At 40.0% G+C, this 23,949-nt stretch overlaps 1 long non-coding RNA gene and 1 pseudogene across 3 annotated transcripts in view; one reads left to right on the top strand and one right to left on the bottom strand.

Moving 5' to 3' along the window:
* The window catches only part of LOC114668746 (zinc finger protein 208-like), a 690,636-nt pseudogene that overhangs the window by 472,987 nt on the left and 193,700 nt on the right, over positions 1 to 23,949 (bottom strand).
* Positions 1 to 23,949, top strand: part of LOC127527878 (uncharacterized) — a 438,124-nt gene that overhangs the window by 358,769 nt on the left and 55,406 nt on the right. The gene's annotated exons all lie outside the window — the stretch shown is intronic.

Raw genomic sequence — 23,949 nt, 5'->3', positions numbered from 1 at the left:
GAGAAGGCGCCCTTCAAATCTGGGAGACTTTGAGCAGTCTGCAAAAGAACAGTGGTCGGAAATTCCAGTTGAGAGGTGTAACAAACTTGTTGATGGTTATAGGAAGCGCTTGATTTCAGTTATTTTTTCCAAAGGGCGTGAAACCAAATATAAAGAAGAGGGTGCCAATAATTTTGTCCAGCCCGGTTTTTGAGTTTTGTGTGAAATGATGTCAGATTTGGCTTTTTTCTCTGTTTTTTTTGTTGTTCCAATGCACATAATGGAAATAAACGTGTATACCAAAACATTTGTAATTGCAACAATTTTCTGGGAATGGTGCATTTTCAAGGAAAATTCCAGGGGTGCCAATAATTTCGGCCATGACTGTACTTTCTTCAGTCAATTAATATTTTTCTGTAAAGCAAACATAACTCAGTGATTATTTCCTAATACAAAACAGTTTTAAAAATCAGTTGCCTATGTATATTAAATTACAGGTAAAATTCCGTTACAACGAATATCTTTACAACGAAATTTTCATTACAACGAAGTATTTTAATGGTCCCGACCGTTTCCCCATATGACGCGAGTCTATAGAAATCTCGTTACTATGAAGTACATTCAGCAGATACTTCATTACAACCAAGTGCACAAAAGACCTTGAAATGCCAGAATGAATCGTCCGCAGAGGAGTTACTTCTGTGATCGCAGCTCAGTTGTGCACAACGATCCCCAAACACAAACATTGTAATTTTTCTTTCTTCAAGCTTTCCTCTTATTGTTTTTTTTTTTTGCCTTTTTTGATACCTGCAGTTTTCAGTGATACCTTTTGTTTATTGCTCATCAACATCTGTGAAACATCCATTGGATTTTAACTCATTGTCACCCGCCTATACTGTAGAAACGGCAGACACGAAAAAACAGTTCATATTAGCAAAAAAAAAAAAAAAACACAAAAATTTACATTTTTGCAGCTCTCGATTGTGGCAAAAAGAATGAAGACGTTACCAGTGAATTCGGAATTTCGCCATTCTCAACTTTCTTGAAAGACAGAGCAAAAAAAGAAGAAAAGTCTTGGGTACAAACGTATGTGAAATGCTGCATTTGAAGACGTTGAAAAAGCCGCTGTTATGTGGTTCAGTGATGCTCGTTCGAGAAACATTCCTATTAATGCGGCACTCATTCAAGAAAATGTGAGGTTTATAAACTCTTTTGGGACCTCCCCCAACTAGACAGCACGCCGAAGAGCGTCCCGAAATTTAATCTCCGCTTCTGTACGGGGCAACAGCAGGCTCACAGCTATGCTGCGTCTCTCTGCCAAAGTAAACAGAAAAGATCTCAATGGGTGAAGCAAGGTTAGGAGCAGGTACATTGTAAATGGAGATAACAGGATTACTTGGTCACTGATCTGGCCACGGCCCTGCCTGACTGTTGTGTCTGTGTATAGGAGAGTGGCAGATCACGCTACAATAAATAAGTGTGCTGTTTCTAGTTCAAGCTGATTAAAGCTGGTTTTGCTAAAGTACTGAGACTAAGCCTCATGTTTTTGGGTGGAAGACAGGTACTTATAGCGCAACCCGATCTTTTAGGATTTGCTTCTGTGTCGCTTCACTGAAGTGTTGTGAGCCTGCTGTTGCCCTGCCCCAGCAACAGACAAACAATCTTCCACAGATGCTGCAATCGTGCTTTGGGATGCAATTCAGCATGTTGTTGCCCAAAAGTGTTCAGAAACCTCACAATATGAAGAAGAAGAAAAGGATGATTCGGCCTTCGATTGATTACTGTGCTGCCCACAACATGCTTCCACATTTAGGTAATGTTCCCGTTGAATTCCTACCACCCAATTCCAAGGCAGTGCTTCAGCCATTGGATTTGGACATCATTCGCACCCTGAAAGTGTATTATGGCAAGGAAATGCTGAGAAAAATTCTCATCAGCATAACTTGTAGGCAGGAGGAGATTAAAATTAACACGAAAGAAGCTATTGAAATGATTGTAAACGCCTGGACACAAGTTAAAGAAAGCACTATAGTAACAAATACAGAATCTCATTACAACTAAATTTTTTAGGTCCCTGGCAGTTAGTTTTAACAGAATTTTACCTGCATTTTAGTTTTGTGTAACAGAAACAAATGAACAAACACTAATCAGTCAATGGCTCAAAGTAGGATTTTTATGTATTTTTAATTTTGAGCCACACAACAATGCAAATTAGTCAGCCCTTTGATTTTTATTTATTTATAATTTTGATGTTCACAAGAAAACAGTGTTGGGTAACGTTACTTAAATTAAATTCACTACACTGCTCATTAAATATAAAATCCTAATCTCCTCCAGTTCAGCGCATGTCTTTTCCTCACTTTTGAGGGAAAACAGAGTCGGATTAAAGCTTTACATCCACTGCATGTGTTGCTGCCGATTTAACTGATCGGTTACTTAACTACACTTCTAGGTTTCCTACCAGCACTTTCCTTGGAGCTCACGATGGAGGGCACATCACCTCTCTAAGGACAGTATCTCACATCCCAGTCGGAATGGTAACATACAATCTTCGTCTCTCAGCAGCCTCGGCCGAGGATTTCAAGCTTAGTGCACTAAGCCCGTTGTCTGAAAGGCCGTAGCGGCGCCCACAGATGGGATGTCTGCAGTGTTTGAGTTGGGGTTTGGCTGAATGTGGAGATACTTCTGCCCAGTTCACTAAAGATGAGGTTAGGCTCCTTCGCACACACTGCCTTGGCCATTTTGGTTTCAGTCAGTCTGTTTAGTTTCCTACTCGAAAGACCATGTAAAAGAGGGGTTTCATGGACCTCTGAAAAATGTGCTAATTCACAGGGTTTGGCCAACAGAAAGCAGAGTGCAGGATTCACCATCAGATGACAGATAGGTGAAGTTGAGGATTTTGTAATTTATTCAAAGCAACAAACAATTTACAACAACAAACAAGAAAGCACACCAAGTAAATCAAGAGAGTGGAATACAAAGACTCTGAGGAGCAGGAAACCCCTTTTGGCCGAGGGTGTTATTTTACTAAAAACACACATACAGTCTTTGTATGTTTTATTATCAAAAGCAAACAAAAACAAAACTAAATTTAAAAAAAACAGCATTTCTGTTTTAAGTGCGCTGCCATTGTGTTTTAATATAATTCAGCATGGTGTACAACATGACCATATGGATACTTTGGATTTTCATTTTCATTTTATTTATATTGTATTAATAGTTTGTGTTTGTAATTATTAGTAACTGATTTATTATTTAATAAGCATTGGCGAGAAGCTCTTCGTATGGCACCCTGCTCTTATTTATTTATTTTTTTTGTTATGTAGCCCTTTAAAATGCAAGTTATGAGGTGGTAATAGCAATGGTGTAATATAAATTTGATTCAAACAGTTAAATTTATTGTACATGTTGTTAAAAAGTTATGTAATTTCTAAGGATTTAAATGTAAAAAGTAAATACTGGTATTTATGTTAAAGTATTTTATTGGTTTGGAAAGTAGCGAAAGGCGGGGGGGGGTCAGAAGAGACAAGAAAAGGAGGGGCGAGAAAAGAAAGGAGAGAACTGGAATTTTGCACTGAAAGTGAGGATTGAAACGCAGTCCATGGTAAACATCAGAGAGGAGTTTACAAAGAGGGGAGAAAAAAAAAAAAAAATGACCGTATTCCAGTACGGAATTAACAGTCGGGACAGAAAACGTGAACGTGTTGGTAGTTGGATGGACTGGTCGAGAACGCCAAAATACCATGAAACGCCGAACACGAAAGACGTTGGCAGATATTGGATTACATTGCCGATATCAGATATTGTTACAGCTGACCAACTATCGCTGAGAATCGATACTCGCTAGAAAAGAAATGAAAGGGGACGCACATCTGCTGGAAACCAGAAAACCTGTCTGCTCTATTACAGCATAAGAGGCCGTCGCCGAGTAATGTCACAATCACCTTCAAGTAACAGGCCTGCAACGCTTACCTGTGGTACCTTTTACCTGACTTTTGTTTGGTTCCTTTTATTTAGTTTGCCGGCTTATGTTTTATAAGGGGGTTGTACTTGTTTATTGATATTTTTTGCATTCAAAGAAAGGACTGCTGGTTCAACACTGAAAAAGATTTCTTGGATTATTTAAGTTTATACTTTTGTATGAATGTGTTATGTATATATGTAAAGGGTTAATTTATTTAAACTAAACCACTGAACTTTGGTGTTTTATTTTTTATATAATGGCTGGCTAAGCCATATAAGGGGAAAAAAAAAGGGAAATCACGTTTAGCAGGTAGCAATTAATGGTAGAGTAATGTAAATTACATTAGTAACAAAGGTTTGTTCCTTGAAACAGTTGTGCCGAGAATGCAAAGGTAAAAAGTTATATCTAAAGTTAGTAAAGAAGAAAAAAAGAACAAAACAAAAAACTCCGGTAAGAACCCTCTGTAAGAGCAGAGGGGTGCTAGTGTTAGTTTTTGGAAAGGTTTGTTATTTTATTTTTTGTTATATAAAAATAGAAATATATATTATATAGCTGAACTATGATTTATTATGTGAGATTATGTATATTGTAAAGAGTTCTTTTCTGATTAAATGTGTATAATATATTGTAAATAGTTCTATATGTAATACATATGTTATGAAAACAGAGCTAGATGCATGGTGGAGGCTGTAGGGGCTTTGGTGAGAAGCGGTTTGTATGACGCCATGTTCTTTATTTTGTTTCTGGAAAGGGAAAAAGGATATAAACTTCTGATTCTCCTCTGTGTGGATTTGTTTTTGATACAACACCAAGTAGGATGGATTCCAGTCACTTACATGTGCTTACTGTCCAGGCAGGAGTGAACCTCACTCTTTAGTCAGGACAGTTCAGTTGTACTTCTCTCCGGTGTGAATTCTGGTGCGTCTCTGAAGAGAACTCCTCTGACAGATTTGTTTTCCACATTCCAAATAGCAATATGACTTCTCTCAGAGATTAATTTGTCAACAATAATTTAGTTTGCTTACTTTTCAGGGCAGGAGGAATCTTTTTCTGGACTGATTTTTGAACTGCTACCCTTTTAATTCTGTTGTGAACTCTAGTGTGGTTCTTCAGACTGTTCATATGTGAAAACTGTTTACCACATTCATTACAGCAATATGGCTTCTCACCGGTGTGAATTCTAGTGTGGTCCTTCAGACTGTTCATATGTGAAAACTGTTTACCACATTCATTACAGCAATATGGCTTCTCACCGGTGTGAATTCTAGTGTGTGTCTGAAGACTGCTCATTTGTGAAAACTGTTTACCACATTCATTACAGAAATATGGCTTCTCTCCGGTGTGAACTCTAGTGTGGTCATTCAGATTGTTTACACGTGAAAACTGTTTACCACATTCCTTACAGCAATATGGCTTCTCACCGGTGTGAATTCTAGTATGTCTCTGAAGACTGCTCATTTGTGAAAACTGTTTACCACATTCATTACAGCAATATGGCTTCTCTCCCGTGTGAACTCTAGTGTGTCTCTGAAGACTGTTTAAAAGTGAAAACTGTTTACCACATTCATTACAGCAATACGGTTTCTCTCTGGTGTGAATTCTAGTGTGTGTCTGAAGATGGCTAACTTGTGAAAACTGTTTACCACATTCATTACAGCAATACAGCTTCTCTCCCGTGTGAACTCTAGTGTGGTTCTTCAGACTGTTCATATGTGAAAACTGTTTACCACATTCAGTACAGCAATACGGCTTCTCACCGGTGTGAATTCTAGTGTGGTGTTTCAGACTGATCATGTGTGAAAATTGTTTACCACATTCATTACAGCAATATGGCTTCACTCCGGTGTGAACTCTAGTGTGGTGCTTTAGACTGATCATTTGTGAAAACTGTTTACCACATTCATTACAGCAATATGGCTTCTCACCAGTGTGAACTCTAGTGTGGTTTTTCAGATTGATCATTTGTGAAAACTGTTTACCACAATGTTTGCAGCAATATGGCTTCTCTCCTGTGTGAACTCTAGTGTGGATCTTCAGATTGATCATTTGTGAAAACTGTTTACCACATTCATTACAGCAATACGGCTTCTCTCCAGTGTGAACTCTAGTGTGGTCATTCAGACTGTTTATATGTGAAAAGTGTTTACCACATTCATTACAGCAATACGGCTTCTCTCCCGCGTGAACTCTAGTGTGGATCTGAAGAGCACTCCTGCCACTGAATTCTTTTCCAGATTCCAAACTGCATTGATCTTTGTTTCCTGTACAAAGTTTAAAAGAAAAAGGAGAAAAAAAGAGCTTACTTTCAGTCCATTGCCTTATTATTAACATTAACTCACATTAAATACATGATGGCTCAAATTAGGAACAACCTCTGATAAGCATAATTATAAAACTTTAGTCGTACATGGAAAGCATACTCAATTTTACGTTTTCTATTACAACTACTTAGCAGGGACACATGTATAAAACTTCCTTATGCTCGGCAACATGTGTAAGCCATTTCTCATAGAAAAGTTCGGATTTTTAAAACTAGAACTTGGTGTTCTAAATAGGCTTAAAGTTACAGCAAGTTTTGAGCATTTGTAATTCCCATGCAGACTTTGTGTTGGCATTTTAACAACACCTGGTGGAAAAACGAACGGAACAAAAAATCTTATTTCATTGCACATTTCACATTCTGATGTTTGACAGGCTACACATGAAGTGAGTTTTGATGTATCACAATAACATTTTGGCTCATGATGATGACTTAATTAAAAGCCGATTTAGACTTCCTACTGTCATCCTCTTTGAAGTGTGTGCTGAGCATGTGACTTCATTACAGAGACCATCACACAGAAATCACACAATCTCAGTTCTCTTACAGGTCTTAATAGCTGTGAGTTATTTGGCGATGGTGGCTTTTCAGTGAGAACTGCCTGACCAGTGAGGAACCTCCGAGTCACCCTGAGCCTCATCATGCCATCTGTATGGGGTGGTACATTTAAGATGTTACAGAGTTACATGCAATATCCTTCCTATGAGGATGTGCAAGCTGTAATCAAAATGCAATCTGCAGCAACATCTTCTGTCATCAACACTGGTAGTCTTCCTTGGCCTATCTGTCCCTTTGTGATTACTGAGCTCACTTGTGCATTCTTTCTTCTTATTGCTATTCCACACAGTTGATTTAGGTCATACAAACATTTTACTGATGTCTCTAATGGTTTTATTATTGTTTTCCTGCCTAATAATGGCTTCTTTGACTATCATTGGCACAGCTGTTGTCCTCATGTTGAACAATGGCCACTACAAACTCCAAAGGGTAGAAGCAAGCCGAGGTGTCTTAGGCCTACAAGACAAAAGCAATGAAACACACCTGAGGAATCACAAACTCCTCTGACATCAATTGGCCCAAACATTATGGTGCCCTGAAATGGGGGGACCATGTAGACAAAGTGCTGTCATTTCTACAGGTTGTGACTAAAATGTTTGCAAATCTCCTTAAAATGAATATGTATAATATGAAAATGTGTAATGTGACTTTAATCGCATCTGAATTATTTAACTTGTAATTGTTTAATCTGTTGAGCAAAGGGATAAATGAAAGAAAAATGCTTCTTTGTTTCAGCCATTATGGAGAGTACTGTATAAAACAGAATGCCACGTCAAGCATGAAAAAGGCACTTTCAATAATCAGAATGTGTCCTGACATTTCTGCATAATTAAACTAAAACCATTTTACACCAAAACAAACATCAAAATGGCTTCTTTAAATCACCAAGGAAAAGAGAGCAATGGATGAGTGACGCCCAGGCCTACAGAAGCTGCTGTGAAAAAATGAGAAGATTAGAAAACTGAGGAAGAGCGCAGCTGTTGGTGTTTCAGCTCTATAGGGGAGTGGACGTGTCACCTTTGTGACACACTAGTGACATTTATACTCACCATTATAATGTTTACAGGTATCTACTGTCAGGACTTATTTATGTCGAGTAAACTAAAATTTGTCAGGTTTTACTGTCTATTTGATCCAATGTGTGCGTTCATGTAGGTAATTATTATCACTGTTATGGCTGCAAACATCAAGCAGTCCAAGACTAGACTCAATGAAGAGCGCTATAAACAATAAATACAACTGAACTATAACAGTAGTGTTAGACTAGTGATTCCTAATCGGTGCATCGCGTGTTTTATAAAAGGGGTTTGCGAAAAAAATATTCTAATGGCGGAATTTTAAATCCCAAACATAAATAATAACGAAATATTAAATGTAGGCAAATATATTCACAGTATCCATATTACTAACCGAGAATAAACCGGATATGGACGCAGGGACACGGTGATGGGACCATGAGACGTACTGCGCTGGCGCGCGTCTCATAAACCGCAAGCGAACCGCGAACGAAGGAGTCATGGCCCAAGAACGAAAGAGCTCAACTAACGTGAATGAGAAATGAAGCAACAACGCGCCCATAGCTACCACTAACGACACAACCACACAAAAAAAAAAAGAGGATTCTGCGCTGCACCCCAGAGTCAAACGTGAGAGGCTACGGAGGCCCCACAGGTCCACAAAGATAGTACGAAAGGCGCAGGCATCACCGCCATATTGTGAGTGGCACTTCTGTGGAGTAAAGGCGCAGGCGTCACCGCCATATTGTGAGTGGCACTACTGCGGAGTGAAGTTAGGAATAATGTGCTGCTTGGGATTGTACAAACCGCTGAACGCTTTACACCAAATTCAAACACAATACAGCTCAACGATACAAACACGAGCCCACCTGGATAAGATCAATGAACGCAGGAGCCTACAATGCATGTCCGAAACTGCGGAAGCAAAGCAGGCACGGGTTCAAAACGAAAGACCACAACTGACGGAGATAAATAATCTCTTTCAAATCTATTTCGGGTTACCCAAGACCAGGGGTTGGCGAGCGAAGCGAGCAGGGGGCGGAGCCCCCTAGTTATTAATAATACAATAATAAAAATGGGTCAACAAATAAATTAAAATTTCAAATTCATTCATTTTACCTCAAATCAATATTACGCATTGCGACGGAAGATTCCATAAAATTGTCGAGTCGCAACAGGTAACCATCTGTAACGCGATGAGATGCTACTCCGCTGGCAATGCGTGTACATTCTTGTACATTCGCGCATCGACTTTCAGCAATGCAGTGAAAGCAGGAAAACCGCTAAGGAAACAAATGTGTCTTAGCTGTCAGTAATGGCACTGTTTGAAAAGAACCAGAAATATGATCAGGACAGGACAAAAAAAAAAAAAAAAAAAGAGTATCCCTCAAAACTAATTGCAATTTATCATTTTAGATACTCAGCCATTTTCTATAGTAGAAAGTTTAGGATTCTATCCTTTAAGTCCTATAACTTGGATGCACGTTATATACTGGTGAGACGATGGTTCTTTTCGTGACATTTCATATACAGTGACATGCAAAAGTGTGGGGACCCCCGGATCAAAATAAGCGTTACTGTGAATTGTTAAGTCAATAGAAGATGAATTGATCTCCAAAGTGTACAAAGTTAAAGATAAACCATTCTTTACTGCAATTTAAAAAAGATTCATGTATTACTTTTGTTTTGTAGTATAAGAAAAGGAAGTACCCCACTAATGTATGGGCACCCCAAATGATCAGAGGTCTCAATTAACTCTAACCTCAAAATGTCAGACTTTAAATTAGCTCCTTAAGGGCTTTGGCTTGTTCACAATCATCATTAGGAATGGCCAAGTGATGCAAATGTCAAAGCTGTATCAATTCTCAGACTCCTCACAGCTTGTCCCAGAAATCAGCAGTCACGGGCTCCTCTAAGCAGCTGCCTAGCACTCTGAGGAATAAAATAAGTGGCGCCCACAAAGCAGGTAAAGGCTACAAGAAGACAGCAAAGAGTTTTCAAGGAGCCATTTCCTCAGTTTGTAGCATTAAGAAATGGCAGTTAGTCTGAAAAACCAAAACAATTTCCAAGAGAACTACTCATAAGATTGATAGAAAGGCAACTCAAAACCCCTAAAGCTTCATGAAGATGTTTTGTAGTCACACTCTGGAGTGGTGATGTGCTGTTCTTCTGGTGCAGTGACAGAAGAAAACCTCTCCCGTGTCCTCTCCATAAAATTCAACAACAACATTTATTTATACAGCACATTTTCATACAAAAAATGTAGCTCAAAGTGCTTTACATGATGAAGAAAAAAAAAAAAAAACGAAGTAAGAAATTAAAATATGACAACATTAATTAACATAGATAAGAGTAAGGTCCGATGGCCAGGGAGGACAGAAAAAACAAAAAAAAAAAAAAAAAAACTCCAGACGGCTGGAGAAAAAAAATAAAATCTGCAGGGGTTTCAGACCATGAGACCGCCCAGTCCCCTCTGGGCATTCTACCTAACATAAATGAAACCGTCCTCTTTGTATTTAGGATTCTCACAGAAGGACTTCATGATGATGGTCATGCAGACTTCTGGCTTTTAATCCATCAATGTTGGAACATGATGATGCTTTGAGTAGATGGTAGTGGCACAGGCCACCACCACAAAGAAACCGGAAAAAGAAAACAGAAGAGAGAGTAGGGGTTAGTACGGAATTTAGAGCCACCATGAACAGTTTTTATAATGAATTGAATATACAGAGTATCAGGATTAAATTAAAGTGAAGTTATGAGAAGGCCATATTAAAATAATGTGTTTTCAGCAGTTTTTTTTTTTTTAGTGCTCCACTGTATTAGCCTGGTGAATTCCTATTGGCAGGATATTCCAGATTTTAGGTGAATAACAGCAGAAGGCCGGCCTCACCACTTCTTTTAAGTTTTGCTCTTGGAATTCTAAGGTGACCCTCATTTGAAGATCTAAGGTTACGATTTGGAATATAAGATGTCAGACATTCTGATGTATAAGATGGGGCGAGATTATTTAAGGATTTATAAACCATCAACAGAATTTTAAAATCAATCCTGAATGACACAGGTAACCAGTGTAGTGACATCAAAACTGGAGAAATGTGCTCGGATTTTCTTTTCCTAGTTAGGATTCTAGCAGCTGCATTCTGCACTAGTTGCAAACGATTGATGTCCTTTTTTGGGTACTCCTGAGAGTAGTGCGTTACAGTAATCTAGTCGAATGAAAACAAATGCGTGAACTAATTTCTCAGCATCTTTCAATGATCTATGAGGTCTAACTTTTGCTGTGTTTCTTAAGTGAAAAAATGCTGTCCTAGTGATCTGATTAATATGTGATTTAAAATTTAGATTTCAGTCAACAGTTACCCCTAAGCTTTTGACCTCCTTCTTGACTTTTAATCCTAATGCATCCAGTTTATTTCTACTAACCCCATTGTATCCATTATTTCCAATCACTAAAATTTCACTTCTGTTTATTTAGCTTTTGAAAATTACTATTCATCCATTGTGAAATACAAGTCAGACATTGTGTTAGTGAATCAAGAGAATCGGGGTCATCATGTGCTATTGATAAATACAGCTGTGTGTCATCAGCATACCTGTGGTAGCTCACGTTGTGCCCTGAGATAATCTGACCTAACGGAAGCATGTAGATTGAGAAGAGCAGCAGACCCAGGATAGAGCCTTGTGGAACACCATATAGGATATCATGTGTCTTTGAGTTATAGTTACCACAACTAAAGATTTTTCTCCCTGCCAGGTAGGATTCAAACCAATTTAAGACGCTGCCAGAGAGGCCCACCCATTGACTAAGGCGATTGCTAAGAATATTGTGAAATATTGTCAAATGCAGCACTCAGATCTAGGAGGATGAGAACAGATAAATGGCCTCGGTCTGCATTTAACCGCAAGTCATTTACTACTTTAACGAGTGCACTTTCTGTGCTGTGATTTGTTCTAAAACCTGACTGAAATTTATCAAGAATAGCAGGTTTATTGAGGTGGTCATTTAACTGCATAATGACTGCCTTCTCTAGAATTTTACTTAAGAAAGGTAGGTTAGAAATCGGTCTAAAATTTTCAAAAGCAGAGGGGTCGATTATTTTTCTTGAGTAGGGATTTAACTACAGCAGTCTTAAGACAGTCTGGGAAGACCCCCGTATCTAATGACGAATTTACTATGTCAAGAATATTATCAATTAGCACGCCCGATACTTCTTTGAAAAAACTTGTTGGTATTGGGTCAAGGACGCCGGTGGAGGGTTTCATTTGAGAAATTATTTTATGTAAATCAGGTAAATCTATCCTGGTGAAAGAATTTAATTTGTTTATAACGGAATACTGGGACTTAGAAGGATCTGCAGTGTTGGGGAGATATACTATGTTATTTCTAATATCATTAATTTTTTGATTGAAAAATACAGCAATAGCCTCACAGGTTTTACTGGAAATATTTTGGAGGCATTCCTTCGAGTTACCTGGGTTTAACAGATGATCAATTGTCGAGAATAAGACTCTGGGATTGCTAGCATTGTTATTTATAATCTTAGAGAAATAGCAGCGCCTCTCAAGACGGACTGTGTTATTGTATTCTGTTATTTTAACCTTCAATATTTCATAGTGGATAGTTAGTTTAGTCTTCCTCCATTTACGCTCCGCTCTACGGCATGTTCTCTTTAAATCAGACACTCTTTGGATCTTCCATGTTATAACAATGCTAGAAGATTTTTAAATTGCCTTTTCAGGTGCAACTATGTCAATAGCAGCTCTCACTTTAGTATTAAATGTTTCCACCTTACTATTTACATTATCCTCGCTATTATAGTTGGCACTATAAAACAGACTGATTGCTTAGAATGTTTGTAAGTTTTAAAGCTGCTGATGAGTCAAAGAAGCGTTTTTTAACAATATGCTTCTCATGAGTGTTTTCTATCATCATTTCTATATTAAATAGAAGAAAATGGTCTGATAGACCAATATCAATGACCTGCTTTACATCAACTTTTAGTCCTTTAGTAATTACTAAGTCTAACGTATGACCTGCTTTATTTGTAGGCTGATTAACGAGCTGTCTCAAATCAACAGAGTCCAGGAGGTTCATGAATTCTTTTACTTTTTGGTCACACTGATTGTCTATATGAAAGTTAAAGTCGCCGACTATTAAGAGAGTGTGTCATAGTTCGTAATTAAAATTGATATTAAGTCTGAGAATTCCTTAAAGAAAGACATGTTAAATTTAAGAAGTCTATACACGGATAATACTAGAACGTGAGAATCTCCATGAACAACAACGGCGAGATACTCAAAAGGACTTGAATTTACCAAAACTGACATCTTTACACTTTAACCGGCTTGAGTAAATGTTTGCTAAGCCGCCACCTATTTTTCCTTGGCGATCCACACAAGTAAAACTGTAATCCGGAGGCGCAGATTCAATTAGAACAGCCGCGCCATCTGAGCTAAGCCACGTTTCACTTAGAGCAATAAAAATCAATTTTTCTATCACTAATAAGATCATTGATAAAAAAGTCTTGTTAGTTAAAGCTCTAATGTTTCTTAATGTTTCGGAGTGGCAGAGCTGAATTCTATGTGCGTTATTGATTTTTGGAACAGAAACTTATTTTTGTTAGCGACGCTCTGTGTGTGTTTTTTATTTAATCTATAATCTGCTTTTATAGTTTTAATACATTGTTCATCTAAAGTAGTAATTGTAATTACATTATTGGTGTTTATGCCGCACTGCCTAGATTTTCTAAATGCATTGAGATTGCAGCAATTGAGATTAAAGCAATTCAGCACCAGAGGTTTGCAGATGAACATCTAAACAAGCCCAATGCATTTTGCAAACAAGTCCTGTGGACTGATGAAGTCAAAACAGAACTTATTGGCCACAATGTGCCAAGGTGGGTTTGGATTAAAAAGTGGGCCGAATTCTATGACAAGAGCATGTCTCTGACTGTTAAGCAATGGGAGAAGATTGATCATCTTTCAGGCTTGTGTTGCAGCCGGTAGCCTGGGGATATTATTCAGTTTCTTAAATCGAGTGTGCGTGAGTCACCTTGACATCAGTCTAACAGCCAGAGACAGCAACACTAACATTTACAGTGCATCCGGAAAGAATTCACAGCGCATCACTTTTTCCACATTTTGTTATGTTAGAGCCTTATTCCAAAATGGATTAAATTATTTTTTTCCCTCAGAATTCTACACACAACACCCCATAATGACAACATGAAAAAAGTTTACTTGAGGTTTTTGCAAATTTATTAAAAATAAAACAATTGAGAAAGCACATGTACATAAGTATTCACAGCCTTTGCCATGAAGATCAAAAGTGAGCTGAGGTGCATCTTGTTTCCCCTGATCATCCTTGAGATGTTTCTGCAGCTTAATTGGAGTCCACCTGTGGTAAATTCAGTTGATTGGACATGATTTGGAAAGGCACACAGCTGTCTATATAAGGTCCCACAGTTGACAGTTCATGTCAGAGCACAAACCAAGCATGAAGCCAAGGGAATTGTCTGTAGACCTCTGAGACAGGATTGTCTCGAGGCACAAATCTGGGGAAGGTTACAAAAAATTTCTGCTGCCTTCAAGGTCCCAATGAGCAAAGTGGCCTCCATCATCCGTAAGTGGAAGAAGTTTGAAACCACCAGGACTCTTCCTAGAGCTGGCCAGCCATCTAAACTGAGCGATCGGGGGAGAAGGGTCTTCGTCAGGGAGGTGACCAAGAACCCGATGGTCACTCTGACAGAGCTCCAGAGGTCCTCTGTGGAGAGAGAAGAACCTTCCAGAAGGACAACCATCTCTGCAGCAATCCACCAATCAGGCCTGTATGGTAGAGTGGCCAGATGGAAGCCACTCCTTAGTAAAAGGCACATGGCAGCCCGCCTGGAGTTTGCCAAAAGGCACCTGAAGGACTCTCAGACCATGAGAAAGAAAATTCTCTGGTCTGATGAGACAAAGATTGAACTCTTTGGTGTGAATGCCAGGCGTCACATTTGGAGGAAACCAGGCACCGCTCATCACCAGACCAATACCATCCCTACAGTGAAGCATGGTGGTGGCAGCATCATGCTGTGGGGATGTTTTTCAGCGGCAGGGACTGGGAGACTAGTCAGGATAAAGGGAAAGATGACTGCAGCAATGTTCAGAGACATCCTGGATGAAAACCTGCTCCAGAGCGCTCTTGACCTCAGACTGGGGAGACGGTTCATCTTTCAGCAGGACAACCCTAAGCACACAGCCAAGATATCAAAGGAGTGGTTTCAGGACAACTCTGTGAATGTCCTTGAGTGGCCCAGCCAGAGCCCAGACTTGAATCCGATTGAACATCTCAGGAGAGATCTTAAAACGGCTGTGCACCGACGCTTCCCATCCAACCTGATGGAGCTTGAGAGGTGCTGCAAAGAGGAATGGGCGAAACTGGCCAAGGATAAGTGTGCCAAGCTTGTGGCATCATATTCAAAAAGACTTGAGGCTGTAATTGCTGCCAAAGGTGCATCGACAAAGTATTGAGCAAAGGCTGTGAATACTTATGGACATGGGATTTCTAAGTTTTTTTCTATTTAATAAATTTGCAAAAACCTCAAGTAAACTTTTTTCACGTTGTCATTATGGGGTGTTGTGTGTAGAATTCTGAGGAAAAAAAATGAATTTAATCCATTTTGGAATAAGGCTGTAACATAATAAAATGTGGAAAAAGTGATGCGCTGTGAATACTCTCCGGATGCACTGTATTTATATAGCACATTTTCATACAAACGATGTAGACCTTCATACAGAGAAAGGATAGGTGGACAAAGTTACGGCCTTACAAAATTATTTTCCTTTGACTAAACAGAAATTGGAAATATTACAAAAAAAATCTGATGAGAACAGGCCATTCAGCCCAACAACTCTTGCCAATCTGATCCACCTAACCTCTCTGAAACAACATCACTGAGTTTTCAAAGTCCCTTAACTCTTTTAGAGATACATTTTTTTTGTTTGTTTCTTTTCCCCCAGGGCTGAATATTTTTCCAAAAACTAACTTCTTTAAAAAAAAATAAATAAATAAAATAAAAACACAAAGCAATTGTTTCACATACTAAATCAACAAAAAATAATTTACTTTTGACAAATGTTATTGTCTTGCATGTTGTAAGAGCCTGCGTACTATATGATTTCAAATATATACATACATGTTATACAGTAAAGTCCTGAAAAGTCTGTTATCACTCAAAGCAGCCAATTGCATGCATTGCCACATTGCACTGCTTACAATACGTGTTGCACTTGTGTTTCCTTTTCAATTGTCTGTTGCTGCACTTTCTCACATATATTGTTAGTATGTACTATTGAGAGACAAGTCACCCATTTGCCATCGTGCCATGCCACTGCCACCAAGTTTTCCGCCCACATGAAAACCGTATTGTCACCTCTTTTTATCTTCAGCCTGTCTGGCTTCAACTGTGAAGCCATGCGTCTCCTGTTCACCCGCACTGTGCCACAAGCTCCAATTCCCCTGCTCTGTAGCTCCATGGAAAATTCTGTGCAGGTATTAAAATTGTCCAAATGTACACAACATGACCCAAACGTTTATAGCCCTGAAGCAGCTCCAGCACAACCTGACTTGTCAAGGGACAGTTCTCTCTTTGAAAGAAATACTTTCCTGTATATGTAATTACTTTCAGGTAGAAACAAGTGTCTGCTTCTGCCAGTACAAAATCCTTTATGCCATACTTTGTGGGCTTGTCTGGCGTATATTGGCAGAAAAAAGGCGTCCCTTGTATTTTATCATAGATTCATGCACAGACAAATCACAGCCAGGCTGATAAAATTGTTTATATGTTGGTTCCACAATGTCAAGCAGGGGCTGAACTTTATACATGGGATTATAGCCTGGCTCACCCCTTGGGATTTGCTTCTGGTTATCACAAAGTGAATAAAACGTGGCAGCAGCACGTATCTATCACGCAGCATAACCTGTCCAAAGCCGCCAGGGTACAAAGCACATTTGGACCAATGCTCCCTGAAATTATATCGCCAGTCTAGTCCCATCTCTATTTGTAATGTCACATGATGACTCAGGAGCCACCAAGAGTGTCAGCCTTTCCAGCAGCACCTTGTATGACTATCTTTTTACCTTCTTCTCTATTTCATTGACCACTCCTAACACTTTCTTTTATGTGGACTCGTTCCCTGGACACTTTTCACTACTTTTTACTACATGGACATGGATTTTTACACGTCGAGACTCGTCTATTCAAGCAGTCAACTTCAAGCGCTTAGAACAAATGCCTGCGCCAATGTGGTTCCCTATCTACCTGGCAAGGTAAAAAGGTGGTATTGTGACAGCAGAGCCGGCACTAAGCTAAAGGCTAAGTATCTATTGAGAAAGTGGAGATACAAGACTTCGGTGCCTTCTGTGACCCTGGGAAATGTGAACTCACTACCAAATAAGATCGATGAAGCGGCTGTGCTGGTGAAAAATGTCAGGACCTACAGAAAATGCAGTTTGTTGTGTTTTTGCGAAACATGGCTAACAACTAGCATCCCAGATGCTAACGTGGAGCTACCTGGGTTTAGCACAGTTAGAGCGGACAGAGACGCAAACACCTGCGGGAAGCAGAAAGGAGGAGGACTTGCTCTCTATGTAAATACATGGTGGTGCAACTCTGGACATGTAAACGTAAAAATCTCCACTTGCTGCAGGGACATCGAACTGTTGGCCGTAAGTCTGCGTCCCTATTACTTGCCCAGAGAGTTTGGACACGTCATTGTTGTTACTGTTTACAACCCTCCTCAGACGAACGTGGAGATAGCGGTTGACATTATTCATTCCGCTGTTGCTAAATTACAAACACAGCACCCTGAGGCGCTTGTGCTAATCGCTGGAGATTTTAATCACGTGATGCTGAACAAACATTACCTGCCTTCTCACAGTATGTGGATTGTAACACCCGGGGAAATAGGACTATTGACCTACTGTATGCAAACGTTAAAGACGCATACAGCGCCACCCCACTGCCTGCGCTTGGGAAAGTAGATCATAACCAACCTCTGCTCCTTAGGGACAAGCTGACAGAGATGGGAGTAGATTCACACCTGGTGGCATGGATTGTGAACTCTCTTACAGACAGACCTCAGTATGTGCATCTCGGGAACTGCAAGTCTGACATTGTGGTAAGCAACACAGGAGCTCCGCGAGGGACTGTACTTTCTCCGGTCCTGTTCAGCCTATATACATCAGACTTCCAATACAATTCGGAGTCCTGCCATGTGCAAAAGTTCGCCGACAACACTGCTATCGTGGACTGCAACAGGAGTGGGCAGGAGGAGTATAGGAACATAATCAAGGACTTTGTTAAATGGTGAGACTCAAACCACCTACAACTGAACACCAGCAAAACCAAGGACCTGGTGGTGGATTTCAGGAGGCCCAGGCCCCTCCTGGACCCCGTGATTATCAGAGGTGACTGTGTGCAGAGGGTACAGACCTATAAATACCTGGGAGTGCAGCTGGATGATAAATTGGAGTGGACTGCCAATACTGATGCTCTGTGCAAGAGAGGACAGAGCCGACTATACATCCTTAGAAGGCTGGCGTCCTTCAACATCTGCAATAAGATGCTGCAGATGTTCTATCAGACGGTTGTGACGAGTGCCCTCTTCTACACAGTGGTGTGCTGGGGAGGCAGCATAAAGAAGGATGCCTCAAGCTTGGACAAACTGGCGAGGAAGGCAAGCTCGATTGTACGCATGGAGCTGGACAGTTTAACATCCGTGGCAGAGTGACGGGCGCTGAGCAGGCTCCTGTCAATCACGGAGAATCCACTGCATCCACTGAACAGGATCATCTCCAGACAGAGGAGTAGTTTCAGTGACAGACTGCTGTCACCGTCCTGCTCCACTGACAGACTGAGGAGATCGTTCCTCCCCCATACTATGTGACTCTTCAATTCCACATTAAAATGTTAACATTACACAAAGTTATTGTCTGTTATACCTGCATTTTTATCACTCTTTAATTTCATTGTTTTTTATCAGTATGCTGCTGCTGTTGAAGTATGTGAATTTCCCCTTGGGATTAATAAAGTATCTATCTATCTACGTATCTAATGCCACAACGCCCTTCACCTTGTCTTTTGTTGTGGGTTTCCACTTTGAAAAATGAGACTGCGGTGCAAGCGCTGCCTGCGATTAAAAAAATTTCTCTGCCTACCTGTTTGTTTTGTCTGACAGTAGCTGAAAAGCAGCATCAGGAGAGAGCAGCTTGAAGTAGTCTGGTAATCTGTCATGTCCAACAGCACGCCATGCTGTCTTGTGAAGTCCAGTAGCCAGTTTGGCTCCCACGGATCAATGTCTGGGTATTCCTCCCAAACGAACCTTGCCGTAGGTGCGTCAGCTGCACGAATGCACTCAGCTGGCAGCCGATCAGACTGGGGCGGCATCAGCTGGTGTCCGATCAGCTCCTCACTCTCTTGCTCGATCTCCTGATCACTGTCAACAAAATCAGATTCTGAAAAATCAGAGTCCGAGTCAGCAATATGCGCAAAACATCGTCTGGCGAGTATTTTCTTTTCTGTACTCGCTTCGCTCCCTCATGAGATGTCGATACCATCTTGCCTTTGTTTACATTTCGTAACTCATGCACATGCAAGGATTAGATGCTGAGTCAATGAGTCTAACATTCCTCCAAGCAGAGGGGGAATGCCTGTGACGTAACAGTGAGTTTTGTCGCTATTAACAGCTGATTGTCGCCCTCTACCCATGGATGTAGACTTTTGTCGACATGCGCCCTCAACCCCTCCTGTCGACAAAAGTCGACATCCGCCCTAAAAGAGTTAAAGTCCTACTTTCCAACACACTACCTGGTAATGGTGGCTGTTGTTTTTTGTGTGAAGAAAAACTCTTTAATGTGTAGCGGTGCTACTGAGGAATGACACTTCAACTCCCAGCAGTCCCTGCAGTGGCTGCTGAGGACAAAGAGTCAGGTGCAACATTAAAAGGAGGCCAGTTCTACAGAGGAGAAAATGTCTTTTGTGTTTGGTGTCTGGAGTTGCCGCTCTGTTTGCCTTCCCGTTGTGCTACTTGTATTTTCTCGTTTTGTCCTGGAGATCATCTCCTGTTTTGGGTGTATGGACTGTCTGGTGTCTTCCTGCTGCATGAGGACTGTGAGGATTTATTGTCATCCTGCAAAGAAAGTAGCACTCCTGATCCCATTGACAAGTCATCATCTCATCAGGAAATACCAGTAGGACAGACCTTTACGTTCACATACAGCGTGCTGATCTCTGGACTACCTACCGCTATCATTTCATTTCATCAGTTGCCGTTTTCATGGACTTCATCGTGTGTGGTTTTTGTTAGTGGTTTGTTGTTGTTGAATTCATGTTTATTGTATATCGCCATAAGGGGAACTGGGGTAGGATCATTTTCATTTAATGTTCTTTAATTTCTATTACCAGTTGCTTTTTTGTCTCTGCGAGGGAGTGTGTGCGAGTCGGGTCAAGGCTGGGTGCGTTCCTGGGATCCTCACTGAAAAAATAAATAAATGACCATCGTATCAATGATGGGAAACTTAGCTGGGTTTTTTAGTCCGCTAGAGATCTTTATGTGGAATTATCCCTTAACAAGTCTCCAACTGTGTCCTCATGTTCTTGTTGAACTCTTTTTAAAGTAGCAGCCTGGCTCCACTGCTCTAATTACTTTCATGATGTTAAATACTTCAGTCATGCTTTCTCTTAATCTCTATTGCTTAAACTGAAAAGGTTGAACTCATTTAATCTTTTCTGATAATTCTACTTCTCACCCCTAGAATTAGCTTTCCTCTGGACTTTTTCTAGCACTGCTTTGCATTTTTTGTAGATCGGAGACCAAAACTGCACACAAGACTCCAGATGAGGTTTCACCAGTGTGTTATAAGGCTTCAACATGACCTCCTGTGACTTGTACTCCACACATCAAGGCGCTATATAAACTGATATTCTGTTAACTTACTTAATGGCTTCTGAACACTGTCTGGAAATTGATAGAGACAAGTCCACTATGACTGCTAAATTCGTCTTATCAAGTGTACTTAGAATTTTCTGACCGCCCATTGTGTATTCAAACCATACATTTTAACTTCCTATGTGTAATACTTTACATTTTCTTACATTAAATTTTGTCTACCACAAATCTGCCCAAGTCTGTATGCTGTCCAAGTCTCTCTGTAATAATTAAAGATTCTCGATTATCTGCCAATCCACCTACCTTGGTGTCATCTGAAAATGTAACCAGCTTGTTACTCATATTCCTATCCAAATCTACTCTATATACAGTATATAAAATCATATGCCTAAAAGTGCAATGATTTTATGTGATGTTTTTATGTCACACTTTAAATCTGGCCTACTTTAAAACCTACATATATATGTTTGGTATCATTCTTTTCAGAATTTATCGAACTTTAATGTGATAGTTTGATCTTCAGATTCTTATTTAGTTTTTAAATTATAAACTAAAAAATTATCAAGAACTCGCATCCTGCGAGACGAGATTTTGTGCCAAGAGATTTAAAAAAAAAAAAAAAAAGAGTAGGACAGCTGTTGTACAGGCTTTTAAATGTTCAAAGCGCTACACGAGATGCAGATCACACAGCACGGTTAGTTTGATGCCCAACCTCTCTTATCAAATGTTTACCGAAAGTCAAGATAAATAATCTCATCTGCTCCACCTTGATTGTATCCTTTTGTTGCCTCCTCATAGAATATAATCTGCAATATGTAGGCTGTGGCAGTGTTCATCCTGTTCCTCCTTGCCCAAAGGAGCAGATACCAGTGGGTCCTGCTGATGGGTTAAGAACCTTCTACAAGGGGCCCTGTCCAGCTCTCCTAGAGCAACTCCCTGTCTCCTGGAATCTCCTCCACGCCCTTGTGACTGTGCTGGGAGACACAGCAAACCTGGCAATGACAGGCATGTATTGATGTGCCAGCCAATCCAAGAGAAGTTGAACTACCTGTGCCACTGCTGTAGGGTCCAGGTATCACCTCATGTAACCAGTAGTGACACTGACCTTAGCCAAATGCAAAAACTAGTGAAAAAAAAAAAAGATAAGGAGGGAAAAATGGAAGGACAACACAAAGGAAATAATCTAACAAAAGCATCACTGCACATCTCAAATTAGTAAAAGATCACCTCGATGTTCCAGAAGAGACAATGTTCTGTAGATGAATCAGGAAAAAGTTGAACTCATTTGTCAAAACATGGGACACCATGTTTGGAGGTAGGAGACAACTGCACATTGATACTAAAGCCTCAAGGTGAAGGGAGCATCATGGTTTGGCCTACTTTGCTTCTTCAGAGCCTGGAGAGCTCGACATGATCAAAGGGACAGTGAATTCAAAATATTATCAAGAAATCGGACAGCAAAACATCAGGATAGCAGAAGCTTAACAAAAGTTGTGTTATGATAACAGGACAATGAGCAGCTAAAACACAGGAAGAAATCAAAAAGAGGAAGACTTAAACAGAAGGAAATTGGTGTTCTGGAACGGCCAGTAAGAGATACGCGATGTTGTCACCTTACCTAAAGAGAACTGATCAGAAAAGAGCCCTCAGGAATAAAAAGGAACCAAAAAGGTTTGAAGAGAACAAATGGATTAAAATTCAAGGCTGATCAGCAGCCACATGAAGTTTGGTAAAGGCCATTACTATTAAAGAAGGGTCAACCAGTCTGTAAAGATAGGAGGGTCACAGAGTGGACTGTGAATGTTCAGGACTGACAAGAAGTTACCAATTGTTTGTGAGTTATTAGCTTAGGACAACTGTGGTTGTCTGTATTTGGAGCATAGTTGAAGATCAGACCACATTAAGATGAATTAAAGCTCCAGCAAATTCCAAAAGGTTCACAACCTTCTTTTTCAGCTGTACATTTGTATAGCACTCTTTACCAAGGACATGTTTAGGAATTCTGCATGAAAAATTGCAAACCTTACATAAACACTGATAAAATCTCAAACTACATTTAAGCACACAATAAAACACAGTATTTCTCATAAAAACCACAAGACCCGACCTTTCAAGCCCATAAACTTGCCCATTTTTTATTTTGCACTTACTTTTTCCAGACTTCTTTGTAGATGGTGGCCGATTCTCCTGAGCTCTAACAGATGTAGTTTTCTTAGTTCTCTTTGGTTTAGACTGTAATGATTCAGTCTTCATACTGACAGAAGGTTCTGGAGATGAACAGCGTCTGCCTTGAGAAGAGTCTAATCTGGTCACCACTCCATCTTGACACCCATCATGAAGGTTGTCTTCTTTTACACTGTCCAGCTTTGTATGGTTGTGTGTCTCAATACTGACAGACTTCTCTTCAGCTTCTTTTTTAATGCCCACTGCCTGCAGTTCACTGTTCTCCTCCTTAATGCTCAGACTTTCCTGTTTAAGGTAGATGGACTCCAACTCACAGTTCTCCTCCTTAATATCCATGATATTTGTGTCCACATCACAGCTCTCCTGTTTCACATCCATTGAGATGTTCCAGTTAACATCAGCTTTTTCTTTTTCTCTGTAAAAAGAACAGGAATTAACTTCAATAAAAATTCATCACTTAGATCTGAAGTCACATCAATGTAATTTCACAACACCCTCTCTGTTAAGGTTTATATAAAGTTTGACTGTTCATAGCATGCGGACAGTAGCACAGTATTCTTTATTTCAAATTATCAGATGTGAAACAATCCTGGGAGCAGAGGGAAGGTCCAAGAAGCTGAAAAAAGAAGACCAATCTGCTCTTGGTAACCCTAAGAGGAGAAACCAGATAAGTAGAAACCAATTACTAACCTTCATGAATATTCTACTTGATAAGAGGAGAGAGAGGTCAGGTGGTATGTAGGGATGACTGGTATCAATACCAGCTTTCAGACCGCAGTATTGGTACCAATAACAAAGTCAAAACACTTACTGTCGATCTAAAACTACCTTGCAAAGCTAAGTTAGATGTGTCAGTGCATCTTTAGAATGTGGGAGAATAAAAAATAATAATAAAGGCAGAAACAAGGCACACATGAAAACTGCAAATGGGAAGTAAACAGACTGAGGTTTAAACTCACACTACTGGAGCTGTGTGGCAGGAACACAGACTTCAA

The sequence above is a fragment of the Erpetoichthys calabaricus genome, chromosome 1 (genome assembly GCF_900747795.2).
Source record: "Erpetoichthys calabaricus chromosome 1, fErpCal1.3, whole genome shotgun sequence".
Lineage (NCBI taxonomy): Eukaryota > Metazoa > Chordata > Cladistia > Polypteriformes > Polypteridae > Erpetoichthys > Erpetoichthys calabaricus.
This window is presented reverse-complemented; position numbering and strand designations above follow the sequence as displayed.